Here is a 16,228-nt window from a genome sequence, read left to right as displayed (position 1 = left end):
TCTCTCACACACACACACACACACACACACACACACACACACACAGAGAGAGAAAAGAGAGAAATATTTTGCCTGAAGCCAGCACTAGGGAACGACAACGAAACAGACGTTATGCCCTGTCTGCTCACGTCTACTATCTGCCATAGATAACACACACACACACACACACACACACACACACACACACACACACACACACACACACACACACACACACACACACACACACACACACACACACACACACACACACACACACACACACACACACACACACACACACACACACACACCACCCACCCACCCACCCACACCCTCCTCATAGACAGACCAGACACTCTGTCTCCAAGCAGGTCCTATCAGACAATGCCCCGTAGCCAGCGAGCTCATACACACACAAAATATATACACATTACACACACACACACACGCACATTACATACTCACACAAACAGGGAGAAAGGGATAGGAGGACTAATTGACTAGGGAGATTGCTAGGAGCTGGCAGGCACGAACACTCCAACTAACCTATCAGTGTATAAAACCCCACATATCCTAAACCAACAAACACACACACACACACATTACAAAAAAACACACATTAACTTAATAATCCCATGCAAACCCATTTATGACCCGATTAAAGAGCATCATCTTTCCATCCTACTACTTCAGAGTGTTTTTGGACATGGAGTCTGGGGTGCATTGGGAGCTGATAAACATTGTTAACCCTTGCAGTGAAAGCACACACACATACACACAGATCGCCATCTGACCCTTTCGGTGCCGTGAAAACACACCCTCATGTCATTACCAGCCAAGGGGTGTGGGAAGAAAACACAGGTAGGGGCCAGGTTACAAACACTATCCCTGTGTTCTAAATGGCACGATATTCCCTGTATAGTGCACTATTTTTGACCAAGCTATTTACTTGCGTGGCCAAGGCATCATCACATCATTGTTTTGTATTTCTTCATTTTTTATGTGACTTGAAACTCATCATAACACAATTTTGCAGCACACAATCACATTTATATTTTACAATGTTTTCTGTCACAAGCAATCCACAGGTGATACACACAGGTTCCAAAAGGATTCTTCGGCAGTCTCCACAGGAGAACCGTTTTTGGTTCCAGGTACAGCTCCTTTTGGTTCCAGGTAGAACCGTCTGTGTAAAGGGGTCTCTTATGGGAACAGTTGAATAACCCTTTTAGGTTCTTTCATTTGACTCTCTGATGGCATTTCTATTTAAGTAATGTAACGCGACAGAACTTAGAGAATGTGATTTCCACTGCACTGGGATAGGAGAGCTCACCAAGCATCCATTGAGACAATAAGCCAGCCTTAATAAATACAGAGATGTCTATTAAAGCTGCTCAAATCTACTGCTGACCCCTCGAGATGTGGATTCTGCTGCTCCAGCAAAATGAACCGTTTGTCTTGACCTAGCCGAGAGAAGGTGGGAGGCAATGCAGGTAGAAATAGGATAGCAATAACTGGAACAGAAAGGGATGGAGAAAAGAGAGAGAGAGAGAAAAAGGGAGAGGGGTCACAGAGGGAGGTAGAGCTAACAAGAGCTTTGATGCTACATTATCTTTTCACCTTTGCTGTGCTGCCCCAGGTTGTACTCTCCCCTCAACACAGGAGGCTCATAATAACGGCCGGAACGGAGCAAATGGAATGGCATCAAACACCCGGAAAACTATGAGTTTGATGTATTTGATAGCATTCCACTGATTCCGCCCAGTCATTACCACGAGCCCGTCCTCCCCAATTAAGATGCCACCAACCTCCTGTGTCCCTCAACACCCCCACACACTGCCTGCGACACACACACGCACTGCCTGTGACGCACACACACACACTGCCTGCGACACACACACTGACTGCGACACACACACACACACACACACACACACACAATGCCTGCGACACACACACACACACACACACACACACACACACACACACACACACACACACACACACACACACACACACACACACACACACACACACACACACACACACACACACACACACACACACACACACACACACACACACACACACACACACACAATGCCTGCGACACACACTACCTGCGACACAGACACACACTGCCTGCTACACACACACACAAACACACACACTGCCTGCAACACACACATGCATGCATACACATACGCGTACCACCCCATTAACATAGTGGGGTAACTATGCAGAAGTCTAGGGAACACTGCATCTCAGAGTCAGTGCCTCAGTCACTGTCAAAATATCAGCCCCTTTCTCTCCCCATTCAACTCAATGAATAACATCTGCCAAAACAGGGACAAAAAACAGAACAGCTCATAGACCTTACAGGGAGACTGGCGCCTTGAGGGTGTGTGTGTGTGTGTGCTTGTGCGTGTGTGTGTGTCTGAATTCGGACGTTTGCACACAGGGCTTAATCTCTGAAGCGGTGTCTAATTTCTAACACAACCCAGAGCCTTTTGGTCAAGCCCTCGTCCAAATTGGAGCCAGGCCAGGTCCTTCTCCCCCTCCCTCTTCACCCACATCCTCCACATACCCCCACACAGTCCATCACAAGGCTGTTGGCATGACCATCTCCACAAAAACACTCTAATCATTCTCCTATCTCTAACACACAAAACTTCTCATCTACAGTATGCGGTATCACTGAAGAAAAACCAAATACATATTTTATTCATCGAAGCCCTTCGGGCAAATTGAGAGGAAAAGGAGCAGTTGCTGTCATCTAAGAGACAGTTATTAGATTTTAAACATAATACGCCATAACCTAACAGTCTGCCTGCAATGCTTTCTGGGGACTTTAAATCATTAGGTTGCTGAGTTTTTGTGTAATTGCCTCGGTGAAGTGAGGAATCCTAACAAAGTGGTAGGCAGGCCCCAACTCCCAGGATCTCCTTAACAACACTCCTGTGAATAAACATCAAAGACAAACAGCTGCCAGCAAGAGACTGTGGGAGAGAGAGAAAGAGGGAGGAAAGGTTTACACTATCTCTCTCTGTGTGTGTGTGTGTGTGTGTGTGTGTGTGTGTGTGTGTGTGTGTGTGTGTGTGTGTGTGTGTGTGTGTGTGTGTGTGTGTGTGTGTGTGTGTGTGTGTGTGTGTGTGTGTGTGTGTGTGTGTGTGTGTGTGTGTGTGTGTGCGTGCGTGCGTGCGTGGAATGCCTCTTAACTGTATCATCTTGTACTGGACTAAGAATAAACACAGAGGACAAGCGGAGCCACAGAGAGCTCATGGGAGGACACACAATATCCTGGACCTGACATCATCAACATGCATACTTTTTGTGTTACACACATTCTATTATGCTGTAGCTACATATCTATATCAAACACTTATTGCGGATCAGTGGGACGCTCCCATTTCGACAACTTCCAGTGAAATGGCAGAGCGCCAAATTCAAATTAGATTACTATAAATATTAAACTTTCATGAAATCACAAGTGCAATATTTGTTGTTAAACCAGCTGCCATGTCAGATGTAAAAAAAAATTTAAAAGGCTTTGCCGCGAAAGCAAACCATGCGATTATCTGAGGACAGCGCCCAGCACACAAATGCATGACAAATCATTTTTAACCAGGGAGTTGCGACACGAAGGTCAGAAATAGCCATATAATTTATGCCTTACCTTTGAAGATCTTCATCTGTTGGCACTCCAAAAGGTCCCAGTTACATTACAAATGGTCCTTTTGTTCGATAAACTCCTTCTTTATATCTATAAAAACTCAGTTTAGCTGGCGCGCTTCAGTCAATAATCAGTCAATTCCTTCCTTCAAAATGCATACAAAATGAATCCCAAACGTTACCAATAAACTTATCCAAAAAAGTCCATCAACGTTTATAATCAAACCTCAGGTACCCTAATACGCAAATAAATTATACAATTTAAGACAGAGAATCGTTATTATCTTTACCAGAGAAAAATACCAAAGAACGCACTCTCATTCACGAGTTTGGAAACAGTACAGCCAAAACAGTAGCCACCTAGAAAAACTACAATTTCTGGCTCATTTTTCCAAAAACCAGCCTGAGACTCTTTCTAAAGACTGTTGACATCTAGTGGAAGCCCTAGGAACTGCAATCGGGCACGATTTCTCCCTATTATAAAAGTGCCAGCCATTGAAATCAGTTGTAGGATTTATTTATTTTTTTAGCTTCTGGGCCTGAGTAGGAGGCAGTTTACTCTGGGCACGCTTTTCATCCGGACGTCAAAATATTGCCCCCTATCCCAAAGAAGTGAACTAAAATGTCAACACATTGAGTGAGTGAGTGAGTGAGTGAGTGAGTGAGTGAGTGAGTGAGTGAGTGAGTGAGTGAGTGAGTGAGTGAGTGAGTGAGTGAGTGAGTGAGTGAGTGAGTGAAAGAGTGAAAGAGTGAAAGAGTGAAAGAGTGAAAGAGTGAAAGAGTGAAAGAGTGAAAGAGTGAAAGAGTGAAAGAGAGAGAAAGGTCTGTTCATGTCTGGGGGTTCGGGGCTGTCTGGGGCAACATCCCTCAGCTAGACAAGGCCAGTCAGACTGGTGAGCAATGGTGAATAGCAGGATACTGAGGGCATTACCTTCAGATGTAATGTCTAGACATTAGAGATACAGTATAGTTAGTGTTTTCCCAACATCTCAATCTCCATGGGCTGGTATGACACGGATATCTAACCATCACAAGGCCCATCACGCAACCAGTACCACGACAGGAAAACACTCAGCCACACACAGTCAGCCACGCACATCCGTGTACAGATAGACACGCACAGATTGACATGCACACACACTTCCTTGGAGACAGAACGAGATCCCGAGAGCCAAAGAGCAGCAGAGGAAATGTAATGAGGCCAGATTAGCATCAGAACAGTAGATGCTTATCAGAGAATACGCGCCACAACACATTCACATTGGGGCGGCGGGTAGCCTAGTGGTTGGAGCGTTGGGCCAGTAACCGACAGGTTTCTAGATCGAATCCCTGAGCTGATGACAAGGTAAAAATCTGTCATTCTGGCCCTGAAAAAGGCTGTTAACCCACTGTTCCTGGGCCGTCATTGTAAATAAGAATTTGTTCTTAACTGACTTGCCTAGTTAAATAAAAGTTCAATAAAAAATAAAATCCTACAGCACATCAGCACTCATGCAGTCACACACACACACACACACACACACACACACACACACACACACACACACACACACACACACACACACACACACACACACACACACACACACACACACACACACACACACACACACACACACACACACACACACACACACACACACACACACACACACACACACACACACACACAGTAACCAACAACAAGAACGTTACCTGTCAGTCCATCTCTATTCCCTAAGGTGTGCTGCTGACCGCATGGTGCAAACTCTTCAGCGACTGCTAATGAGCTGTGAGCATCTCTGACGCAAGAACTAAAAATAGATTATTACAAAAATGTCTCAGTGGAAAATATTGGAAGTTGTCAAAGAAAAGAGCTGACTGGAACGTATATGCCTCATGGGTGACCCTTAGAGGTTTGGATCTCTGGAAGTTCCACTGACTATTTCCCAGTCAAACAGAGAATGAAACATTAGCATTAGCGAGGTGAAAGAGACAGAGGCAGAGACAGACACAGAGACGGACAGAGAAGAAAGACATTGCCATTCCTCACCAGCGGGTGACCAGCCCCAAATCCCAGCATTGTTGGCAGACAAAGACTGTGTTAAGCGTACGGATGAGGGAGGGAGGTGACTGCTGTGCAGGCGTTGTGGGCCGTCAAATCTGTCTGGCTCATGTTTATTTTTTTAATTGAACCTTTATTTAACTAGGCAAAGTCAGTTAAATAACTAATTCTTATTTTCAATGACGGCCTAGGAACAGTGGGTTAACTGCCTTGTTCAGGGGCAGAACGACAGATTTTCACCTTGTCAGCTCGGGGATTCAATCTTGCAACCTTTCGGTTAAGAGTCCAACGCTCTAGCCACTAGGCTCCCTGCCGTCGACACCGTGGTGACCAGGAAGTCAAAATGGAGCCACAGAACCAGCCCAGACTTCTTCCTCTCTTTTTCCCTCTCTAAAAGAGAGTTGTTTAGAGGCAGGGAGCCGGGTCAGTGTGTGAGAGATCACGGGACAGGGTTGACAGAGTGATGACACTGCTACGGAGGCTAATCTGTGGTGCTCTATAGGGGGATGGCTCTCTAGATGGTCAATGGAGGCATGTTATCCGTTGTCTCTAAATGGATACTCACAGAGCGCGCCCCTGTTACAATACAATGTGTTTACACACCGCTCAGCTTTACTGCCTGAAAGTCAATATTCAATGTATTTCTGCTGATGAGACACATACACTCAATCACTGCCAGAAATCTACTCGCTCACAGACATACAGTACACACTCTCCGATCTTGCTGGCAGTCTGACATGTGGAACAACACCGGATGGAGGTGTCTAAAAATGAGACCTTGAGAGATGTCAGGAGAGGTGTGATGTCACTGACTGCTTCTAAGTGGAGAGAGAGAGAGAGAGAGAGAGAGAGAGAGAGAGAGAGGCTGAGTACATCTTTTCCCCAGGCAGTAGAACACAGGTTGTGTTTCTCTCAGCAGAGAAGCGGTGCAGAGCAGAGTGGCAGATCTGGAAAAGCAGGTTTGAGCTCCACAACAGATGATGAGGAAACCAACTCATATATGGTGTAAATAAGGCTACATCACCTCACTTGACCTCTACAGAACCAAGACTACACTCTGCAACAATAAATACTAAGTCCAATGGAGAATTCAAGAGAAAGGGAAAGGGCACTTGTCCTCTTCGAAGGTTGTTGTAAACACATGGAAATATTTCAATGCACAGAATAGCATATGAAAACCTCTACTCATCACAGGCCAACACACAGCTTCCCCATTCTGCTGACATGTAAGTTTAATGTGAACACAATGTGAATTCAGTGTGAACGTCAGATAACTCACCAGACTGTAGGTCTGCTGTCACATTCTCTAACAGATGACAAGGTGGGGGCACTGAGTATGGCGCCGCCCTCGTGTTTGTGATGGAAGATACAATTTGAGGCAGACACAGACAGACACATACACGCGCGCGCACACACACACACACACACACACACACACACACACACACACACACACACACACACACACACACACACACACACACACACACACACACACACACACACACACACACACACACACACACACACACAGCATAACTCCCTGTTAAACTCAAGGTTGAATAAACACACACACACAGGCCAGAGACGGAGAGCGGGGAAGGAAAACATTTACTTTGAAGAGCCAAAATGATACAGAAAACAAAAATCTCGTAAACACAATTACCTGAAACGATGGGCTGAACTTGCCTCCTCTCAGAAAAAAGGCTATAGTTAAAGACATTTAGAGAGGCGCTTGCAAAACGTGACAGTCAGACAGACAAGCAGGGGGCCGTGAACCACGCAGAAAGGAATCTGGGAATACATGGCCAAGGTGAAAAGATGAGAGACGCAGTTGTAAGAAAGAAAAGCTACAACATTGTGGAGTTAAAGTGTGTGGAGTGCAACCATAGCACAAAGACACACACACACACACACACACACACAACCCCCCCTCCCCACACACACACACACACACACGGCTGCATCTCTGTGTCAACAGGATAAATGATTCAAGTTTAGCCTGATCCTCTGTAAATGCTTCAGAGCACTCAGGAGATCCACTCTTCAGTCGTTGAGGGAGGGAACACAGGATGTAAGAATGAACCAGGCTCAGAGTACAACTGCTGTCCCTCTGGGCTGATATGTGCTGAGAGTACCTAAGCTCTGATTCAGGAACAGTATTTGCCCTCTAGTTTACCAAAGGCTTGAGCGAGGACACAGATCCTGGATCAGCAGTTTGGGATCCGTCCATCCATCCAGATAAAGGCATGGACAGATAGAAGTGGAACAGATCATACCAGTAACATCCCCTTCAGTGCCTGTAAAAAAAAGGAGCTAATATATGTCCATATAGTTGACATTACTCCTGATGATGACATCCTCTATGTCCATATAGTTGACATTACTCCTGATGATGACATCCTCTATGTCCATATAGTTGACATTACTCCTGATGATGAGATCCTCTATGTCCATATAGTTGACATTACTCCTGATGATGACATCCTCTATGTCCATATAGTTGACATTACTCCTGATGATGACATCCTCTATGTCCATATAGTTGACATTACTCCTGATGATGACATCCTCTATGTCCATATAGTTGACATTACTCCTGATGATGACATCCTCTATGTCCATATAGTTGACATTACTCCTGATGATGACATCCTTACAGAGCAGGTGAAACTCCTGTCTGTCACACAGTGCAGGTAGACTGGCGGTTAGAGCGTTGAGCCAGTAACCAAAAAGGTTGCTGGTTCAAACACCTGAGCAAGGCACTTAACCTTGAGCGAGGCACTTAACACTAATTTGCTCCAGGGGCCGGTACTACTGTGGTTTACCCTGTAAAACAACACATTTCACTGCACCATTCCGGTATGTGACAATACAACATTATATTTTTGTATTTTTTTAAAGCACTGGAGGTAATCACATAACATCACTGAATCTCCAGCAACGTTCTGCTGGAAAACACTTTTCAGCACATCCACTGTCAGAGAGACTGTTGAACTGTGGGACAGTGAAAGTCGCTGGGAACTGGGTACTATTCTGCCATCCATCAATGAAGATATACTAGTAGTACAGGCCAGGGTCAAATGGAGAGAGTCAGGAAGAGAGAGAGAGAGAGACAGGAAGAGAGAAAGAGACAGGAAGAGAGAGACAGGAAGAGAGAAAGAGAGAGAGAGAGAGAGAGAGAGAGAGAGAGAGAGAGAGAGAGAGAGAGAGAGAGAGAGAGAGAGAGAGAGAGTGTGTCAGGAAGAGAGAGAGAGAGAGACAGAGAGAGAGAGTGTGTCAGGAAGAGAGAGAGAGAGAGAGAGAGAGAGAGAGAGAGAGAGAGAGAGAGAGAGAGAGAGAGAGAGAGAGAGAGAGAGAGAGAGAGAGAGAGAGAGAGAGAGAGAGAGAGAGAGAGAGAGAGAGAGAGAGAGAGACAGAGAGAGAGAGAGAGAGCTGAAAGACAGAGAGAATGAGTAAGGTGCGGGTGCGGAGTGGTCCCTGCGAGCTCACTTTCGGTGGCACCCAATCAGAGCAAGTGCTCCATCAGGCTGGCTGGCTCCACAGACAACCACCACAGCCCCCCGACAGGGTCACCATCTCAGCCTGGCCAGGCCTCATCCATCAGGCCAGACAGCTATCCCATTAGCACTACCTCAGCCTCAGACACGGAGACGCACAGAGGACACATGGGGACACACTCCGGGGACGCGGCACACTGGAGAAGCACACAGGACATGCACACAGACACAAGGGAGTAGGCTCTCACTCTTACTCACAGATTCACCAATCCACACACTCACAAATGTTCCTTTCCCCAGCCTAAAAAAACCCACACCCATTTAAACTACACAAATGTACTTCCTCTGCTTGCCTTTCTGAAGAGCCCTTATGCGCATTCACACTTAATTGATCCGTGATGATGTTATCCATTCATATGCTAAATGTTTTTCATTTTACAGTAGCACAATCCCTTTCCCCTTAAAGAATTCTTTGGAGTTAGTCTGGAGATGTACTGTGCATTCGTTAGCTGACATGAAAAGCTAGTCATACTACACATAGGAAACAGATATGCTGCTGCATGGTCACGCCGTCCCTGGTCTTGCAGTGAGAGAGAGTCACGGTGCGGGCCGGCTCCGGACCTACCAGCGTGGAGAACTGAAGTTGCTGAAATCAAAACAAATCAATGAAGCCCAGACTCAGGGGAGGCGAGTGGAGGAGGGGAGCCTTCCACTCCGAATCACAGCATGAAAGAGGCTGTGGAAGTGATGTGGAAAAAAAGCAAGAGGCAACGCAGCCATGCCTGCCAGTAGGCCTGACCACACAGTAGCAGACACGAGAAAGAGCTAGTGAGGGGGGGGGGGCAGAGATGGAGACAGGAAGAGAGGGTAGAGAGAAGAGAATGAGAAGAGGGAAATGCTGGAAGCATTGAGAGGAATCTCGTGCACACAGAGAAGGAGTCACAAATGGATATAGCAAGACGAACACACACGCAGAGAGAGAGAGAGACATTTCCTATGCCAATTAAGTCCCTTAAATTGAACTGAGAGAGAGAGAGAGAGAGAGAGAGGTATAGAGAGAGAGAGAGGGTCTGGATATGCTCAGCCAGTGGAGGGAAGGGAAGACAAGGTATTGTGGCAGAGAGCTGAACGCTCTATCGGCTCAGCAGACAGACAGGCAAGCAGGTAGGCAGGCAGGCAGGCCACTACACTCTGTAATTTACAGATGTGGAATGCGGCAGACAGACCCTGGTGCTAATTACAGGCCCTCTCTTTCTCCTTCCCTCTCTCTCTTTCTGCTGTCAGAGCGTGGCTGGGCCCTGGCTGCCTGCTGGAGCCAGAGCCAACCAACTAGAACCAGACTACTCCCACAATGCCCTGCTCTCTCCCAGCTCCAGTCCCCAGATGCAGCAGCAGCAACAGTGAACAGCAAGTCAGCTCGTCTCCACTGGAAACATACTGCATAAACACTGTCTGTCTACAGTACATGTCTGTATGTCCGTCCGTCTGTTCAATCTATAGGCTAAATCACTTGCACCACTCAAACGGCTGGCAGTCTATTTTATAACGTTGACCATATCTGCGCACGCATGTGGAAGGGTTGGTATGGTGGCTCATATTGTTGTTGAAGGGGCGTTGTATTCAAACAGATGACTTCCACATCAGGAGCATGTGGAAGGTTGGGCTCTTTATGGCAGAAACATTCCTCCGCGTCCATCTATCATCCTACTCTATGCATCTCCATCGTTCTCAACCGCCGTCCATCTATCATCCTACTCTAATGCATCCCATCGTTCTCAACCGCCGTCCATCTATCATCCTACTCTATGCATCCCCATCGTTCTCAACCGCCGTCCATCTATCATCCTACTCTATGCATCCCCATCGTTCTCAACCGCCGTCCATCTATCATCCTACTCTAATGCATCCCCATCGTTCTCAACCGCCGTCCATCTATCATCCTACTCTACGCATCCCCATCGTTCTCAACCGCCGTCCATCTATCATCCTACTCTACGCATCCCCATCGTTCTCAACCTCCGTCCATCTATCATCCTACTCTATGCATCCCCATCGTTCTCAACCAATGTCCATCTATCATCCTACTCTATGTATCCCCATCGTTCTCAACCTCAGTCCATCTATCATCCTACTCTACGCATCCCCATCGTTCTCAACCTCCGTCCATCTATCATCCTACTCTATGTATCCCCATCGTTCTCAACCTCAGTCCATCTATCATCCTACTCTATGCATCCCCATCGTTCTCAACCTCAGTCCATCTATCATCCTACTCTATGCATCCCCATTGTTCTCAACCGCCGTCCATCCATCATCCTACTCTATGCATCCCCATCGTTCTCAACCAATGTCCATCTATCATCCTACTCTATGTATCCCCATCGTTCTCAACATCCGTCCATCTCCCTCTGTCTCCAGGTGCTGGTTACTGCCACACATACAGTACCCCCCCTCCCGGCTAGTATGAACGTATAGCATGCACCCCTCTCTCTCAGAGAACACACAAAATGGTAATGTGGTGTGTACTGTATAGTATGCCATGCACTTGCACTCTAACTTACAGTAAAGCACATAGCTTAGCTCCTGCACCGCCCTCATCGCACAGCACATAATGTTCTGAATGATTTATGTGGTCCTTTACAGTATATTCTCTCTCTCACACACATGCCTTCTCTCTCAGACACACACCACGTCTACACACAAAGAGCTTCTCAAAACTACACAAAGAGAAACAGAAAAATACTATATTTTTCTTTCTCTTCCATACCCACACGCATGTCCACACAAACATATTACACAGATAATGTATGTGGATACAAATCAGCCCAAAGCTCCCAGAAAACAACACAGGCATGGTGACATTGACACACAAGTCATTGTTTCCCTAGATAGCAACTGTGTACTCTTCTTCCCCCATAGCAACAGCAGCCGTCCGGCTCCACATTGCCCTTTCTGACTCATTTCACAGTAAGACAGGAGCATATCGATCATACAGAACGCTACTAAACCCACTGCAGCATAGCACAGCACAGTCAGCCCTCACCCTCAGGGGAACACGTACGGTGTACGCCATCTCTTCCAGCATACACACCAACACAGACACACAACATGACCACCTCTGCCAAAAGACCGGGGGGGGGGGGGGCAAACATGGACCGTTGGAGTGGGAGGACAGATGTGCCTCCCCATTACTCCTGTAATCTCCCAGAACCCAATCCAGTGTGTGTGTGTGTGTGTGTGTGTGTGTGTGTGTGTGTGTGTGTGTGTGTGTGTGTGTGTGTGTGTGTGTGTGTGTGTGTGTGTGTGTGTGTGTGTGTGTGTGTGTGTGTGTGTGTGTGTGTGTGTGTGTGTGTGTGTGTGTGTGTGTGTGTGTGTGTGTGTGTGTGTTAACTGCCTATAACCAGAGCCCACACTGTCTGAGTTTAATTGCACGTTTGGCTGTCTGTAATAACAGCAGACAGTTGGAAACAAAGTGATGAAATTTCACTGTAAAATACCATAGACACCACTGTAAAATACCCCTCTGAACCACTGACCCTGGACCTGCCATACTCTAATATACACACACCCAGCTCTGCTAAACACCAATGAGCGGTCCATGACGGTAGCACCGGCAGAGAGACAGACAGAGAGAGAGGGGGGTGAGTCAGAGAGACAGACAGAGAGAGAGGGGGTGAGTCAGAGAGACAGACAGAGAGAGGGGGGTGAGTCAGAGAGACAGACAGAGAGAGAGGGGGGTGAGTCAGAGAGACAGACAGAGAGAGAGGGGGTGAGTCAGAGAGACAGACAGAGAGAGAGGGGGGTGAGTCAGAGAGACAGACAGAGAGAGAGGGGGTGAGTCAGAGAGACAGACAGAGAGAGAGGGGGTGAGTCAGAGAGAGAGAGGGGGGTGAGTCAGAGACAGACAGAGAGAGAGGGGGTGAGTCAGAGAGACAGACAGAGAGAGAGGGGGTGAGTCAGAGAGACAGACAGAGAGAGAGGGGGTGAGTCAGAGAGACAGACAGAGAGAGAGGGGGGTGAGTCAGAGAGACAGACAGAGAGAGAGGGGGTGAGTCAGAGAGACAGACAGAGAGAGAGGGGGGTGAGTCAGAGAGACAGACAGAGAGAGAGGGGGGTGAGTCAGAGAGACCGTATCATGTGAAGGGTTGCTGTTACATAAATCAATGAACACGGACGGACCTGTCCATTCCGTAGCCGTTGAGAACCCTGAGTTAAAGAGCGAATGCAGGCAGATCCACAGTCATAGATGTATCCTAAGAAGATTCATGAGTGCCGTGCCATGCTCCTAATGTTCAGTATGGCAGGGAGGAGATAATGGTGGTGATGTGGGTGAGGATATTGGCTAAAGTAGTGTGATATCCACTGGCCTGCCTGTCATCCCTCCTCTTACTTTTTTGGAGCAGAACAAAAGTATTGATGCCCACATGAAGACATCACCGGTTGGCATGCAAGTTGTGCCAGGCAGCCAAGGCCTGGAATTGATAGAATGATTCAGTGTGCAGCAGCCGGGAGAGAAAGTGCTAGAAAGTGCTCTTTGTCTTTGCGGTGGTGCTGCTCCAGATGAATTGCATTGACTTCTCTCCTCATTGTTGATCTTCTCGAAATTGAACTATTGTTTAGTGTGGCTCCAATAGATCTGATGTCCCACCGGGTTAGCGTTGGAAAAAACAGCGCTGGAAAAAACAGCGCTGGAAAAAACAGTCTGTCTCTATACCTGACAGCTGAGCCACGCGCGCGCACGCACGCACACACACATCAGAAGCATAACAGTAGGATGTACAAACATTGTAATATAATCATGTCTCTGCATCATTCATAACACATCAATAATCACTCTCCCAGCGGGAGTTCAGCTATGACGCAAACAAACCCCGACAGCGGGTCGTGTGTTACAACAAACAGCTGTGTGTGCACAGAGACAAGGCACGATCCCTGGAACTTCACGTAGGACGCAAGGCAACTCTGCAAGGCCATGTCTGACATGTTGCCCCTCATCTCCTCAAGTCCTCTTAGAAATCTACTGCATGATTTCTACTTTCCTATCAAATAAATGGTCATTGTTCATTAGGCCACATACCTCCTCCCTTGCGCGCGCCACACGGAGTCGCAATACAATGTTTACGCCCACTATGCCTATAGAATCATTTATATAGAATAATTTGATTTCCCGGCTACAGGTTAATAAGTGCTTGTACTGTCATCTATATCTCAAAGCGGTTTACTAAAGATAACTACTGCAGAAAACATCCACTGTGGACCTCACTCGCGCCAGAAATGTAGCATTCTGTTGAACATACTTATCAAGCTAATTTATTATCCGCTCTTGAGGACTTTATTTATGGCCAGCGAGATAAGAGGAGACACGGTTTCATTAGCCGGGTGAAACATGCCCGTTTATCTGCAAGAGAAACATACTAAAAAGGTACAATTTCACTTTAATTAGGCTAATTGTATTGGGATTTACAAGGTGCCGGGAAACTCCACATTATTGAGTTGTTATTACACCGTCAGTGGAATTTGCTAAATGTCACCAAATTACATAGGCCTGCTTTAAATCTTGGTTTATCTATTAATCCAAAATGTTATAACAGGTCTCAGCATTTTGTTAATTTAACATGAATTCAATCTGAATTATTTAGCTCTATTATGAATTAATTCCATCATTATTTTATATAAATACCAACCTATAACATGTTTTTTAAAACATGAATGTTCAATATCTCTTTATCTCCACACACACAACGCGGGCACGCGCTTTTTTGTGTACATTGCTTACCACCAATCGCCCACTCTCAATCAATAGGTCTTATCCAATGTAGAGAAGATAAACTATCAGCCGAAAGCCATACCCGTCAACTATTTATGCTATACATGTATATAGCCAATAGTTAAACATATTTAATGTTGAATAGGCTAAGAGGAAAATACAGTTAGTCTTATTACGTGTAGCATTTGGGGTTTATGCAGCCTACAATTGGCGATTGGAGATGCATAATGGTAAACAAAAAAAGAAGAGAAAATATATATATACACACTACAAATACATTTACAATAACAAGCATACCTTCCCAAAATATATTCCTTCCATATGCATAATTAATTAAAAACAAGCTGACATAGTTGCAGTAGGCTTTTAAACAAAATAGCATTATAGAAATCATCTAATAACATCCATGTTGCAAGCAATGCAACTTGGTAAAAGCAACACCTCAAACAATTGCTCAATATACACATAATGTGCACCATGTTATACACACAATGTACACCATGTTAAACGATTTAACGTTCCAAAACATTTACCTGGGTGACGAAGTCCTGAAGGGGCGCGGCGGTCGGTGCTGAGCAGCTCCGCTTGTGACCTTCAGGCAGGATGGGTGGAAGCCACAACTATCGAACTGAATTGGTAATAAATGCAACCTACGCCACCTGACAATAATTCCATGAATCGACGGAGAATAGGCTGCTTTCTGGCTGAGTGGTTATATTTGTGACGAACGCGCCGAGGTGATTCGCTCTTCACAGAGAACTGGCTTCGGTATGTTCTGTCCAGTCCGGCTGGCGCTGCTCAGAGCTGTACCAATGACTGTATAGGGCTGTACGGAGCGGATCAGAGCTGCAAACAAAATAGACACAAATTCAACCAGCCACGTTTCAGTAGCCACCCTTTTACCGTAAAACTCCAAGAGCTGCGCACATATAATTTATTCATCATTTCCAATTGGGTACTCATTCACGGTGAGAGCAGCATTTTACCATATTGATACATTTCTACCGAAAATGCTAAGGTTTTAAGCATCTTAAAATATTGAACATGTAACCTGCTCTGTGTGTTTCGATATAGGCCTACCAAGTTCGTTCTCTTTACTCTCTGCCAATTTAGTAAAAACATATATCATATAGTTTACAGGGTATAACGTGGGAATATAAACTGTCACTAAGTGGTGAGATAAAACCCGAATATAAAAAATGAATATGATGACTCAGAAACCCATTTCAGTCAGGAGTATTTGCAATGACGCACTATAACTTT

The 16,228-nt window shown here is 46.0% G+C and overlaps 1 protein-coding gene across 1 annotated transcript in view; it reads right to left on the bottom strand.

Moving 5' to 3' along the window:
- Positions 1-15,812, bottom strand: part of LOC124035834 (docking protein 4-like) — a 68,421-nt gene extending 52,609 nt beyond the window's left edge. The window contains exon 1 of the mRNA XM_046349610.1: positions 15,499-15,812. The gene's annotated coding sequence lies outside the window, so the exon portion shown is untranslated. The remainder of the gene's footprint in view (positions 1-15,498) is intronic.
- Between the last annotated feature and the right edge of the window lie 416 nt (positions 15,813-16,228).

This window comes from Oncorhynchus gorbuscha, linkage group LG05 (genome assembly GCF_021184085.1).
Source record: "Oncorhynchus gorbuscha isolate QuinsamMale2020 ecotype Even-year linkage group LG05, OgorEven_v1.0, whole genome shotgun sequence".
NCBI lineage: Eukaryota > Metazoa > Chordata > Actinopteri > Salmoniformes > Salmonidae > Oncorhynchus > Oncorhynchus gorbuscha.
This window is presented reverse-complemented; position numbering and strand designations above follow the sequence as displayed.